Source organism: Octopus bimaculoides, chromosome 7, assembly GCF_046866305.1.
Source record: "Octopus bimaculoides isolate indiv1 chromosome 7, ASM4686630v1, whole genome shotgun sequence".
Classification (NCBI taxonomy): domain Eukaryota; kingdom Metazoa; phylum Mollusca; class Cephalopoda; order Octopoda; family Octopodidae; genus Octopus; species Octopus bimaculoides.
The window spans coordinates 30,949,694-30,951,702 of NC_142934.1; the positions used below are offsets into that span (position 1 = coordinate 30,949,694).

Consider the following 2,009-nt stretch of genomic DNA (forward strand, 5'->3'; position numbering starts at 1 on the left):
TTCCCCCGTATACATACATACATACACACATATACATAGTTGTTAATTAGTATAAGAATTAGACCTTGATCTTAGCCATCACACAAACTGTGTTTGATTCGTTACGTTTCTGTTGCTTTCACTGTTTATTTTTGAACAACTCCATTTATTTTACTTTTCATTTACTTTTTACTACTCTCTTTCTCTTTTCCTTTCACCACCTCTCAAAATATTTACTCCTCTCATTATTTCACATTGTTTCTTCTCGCCTCCCCTTCTCATAAACTGCTTCCCCCTTTTTTTGTATTGTTTACTGTTTCTTCTTATGAACTGCCCTCCCTCTCTCTCTTTATATTTACTGTTTCTTCATATCTCTTTTGGTAAGCTACTCTTTCCCACTTCTCATATGTTTCTTCTCTTTCTCCTCCCCTTCACTTCTCACTCTTTGTATACTGATTGTACTCACCTCCCCTTCTCAGAAGTTTTCTTCTCCCTCTGTCTGTATTTACTTATTATTATTGTCACTCTCCTTCTCCTCGCAAGTTAGTTACCTCCTCTCTCTGTATTTCTTGCTGTTATTTTTCTTCTTCCCACTCATATTCTCCGCTCCTTTCCTTCTTGTTTTTATTTCTTTTTAACCGTTGGTAATCATCCGCCTGCATCCTTTCTTTTTCTGCCTTTAATTCTTCTCTACTCGCCCATCTCCTCTCCTTCTCCCTCACATTTACTTTCTTTCTTCTGATGGTGCTTTGGATGGATTTCCTTGTTTAAAGAACAACAAACAACTCCACTTCGTCACACTTTTCTGGCTGCTCACACTTTTTGTCAACGACCCTTAATAAAACCACTACCACTATCACCAATAATAATAATAATAACAGTAACAAGCCGCAACATCGACATCAACAACATTCTCAGCGACAGCAGCAACATTTACTACGTTTGCCGAGCTCAGTAATTATTATTATTTTTTTTATTATTACTCGTATTGTTTTGTTTTATAACCTTGTAATTTTTTTAGCCTCAGTAAATACATGCTCATCACTGCATCCCCTCTTAAATTTAAATCGACTGGCTTTATTTATGTTTTATATACGAACCCATTGTGCTGTTATTGCTTACAATTAAACCTGATTATAAATAAGGTCGTGTTTTTTCGATGTCTGGATTCGTGTGTGTGCGTGTGTATGATTTATATTGTATGTTTAAATTTCGGTGGACGGTGGGGTGTCCGTTGGGCTGGTTGTAGGACTGTAGGGACTGTGATCGTTAGTAAGTGAATTAATTAGCAGCAAATATGTCTATTAAGTGTCGATCCTCCACTTTTTCATCGTCTCCGCTCTTCTCTGCTTCGTTGTATTTCTGTTTAACGATTTGACAACGACAAAACTTTCTTATTTGTCCTCCATCCTATTACTTCTATGTCTTGTCAGCATCAGCATCATCATCATCGTCCTTACTTTGTGCTCTCAGATCGTTCCTGCTCAAAATAAGGACGGAAGCGTATTTTTGAATTCGGTGCCGTTTTATTTATTTATTTATCGCTTTCTCATTCACCCGGAAGAAGCTACTTCACTGTTAATGGTGGAATAGGCGGTATTTTATAACACGAAACTCATAAAAACCGAAATGCATAATCCCCAAGGTATCTCGTCGAACGTTCTGACAATTCCGCTCTGTTCAGGTATTCTATTTATCAAACCCGAAAAGATGGATTGCCAGATTGACTAGGGTGGGATTAGAACTGAGAGCAGTAGTAGAGGGAGTCGGATCATATATCCACTAGGCCACCCGACACTAACGGCTCTGTTAATACCGTCTTTTTACTTCCTTCTCTTTTTCTCTCTGTCACATCCATTTACCTCTTGTCTGTTTGATGATCATGTTTCGGGCGCATTCCTTGTTTAAAGAAAACAACTCCTCCACCCGTCGCATTTTTTGACTGCTTACATTTCTATATACTTTTCTTTCTTTCAGTAAACCTTAGTAAATCACCTACAATAAAAATACCAACAGTAATTATCGACATT

General features: G+C 37.5%; 1 long non-coding RNA gene across 1 annotated transcript in view; it reads left to right on the plus strand.

The window, feature by feature from the left end:
- The first annotated feature begins 564 nt into the window (after nt 1–564).
- LOC149134640 (uncharacterized) overlaps nt 565–2,009 on the plus strand; it is a 7,810-nt gene continuing 6,365 nt past the window's right edge. The window contains exon 1 of the long non-coding RNA XR_016242593.1: nt 565–933. This is a non-coding gene — a long non-coding RNA (uncharacterized LOC149134640). The remainder of the gene's footprint in view (nt 934–2,009) is intronic.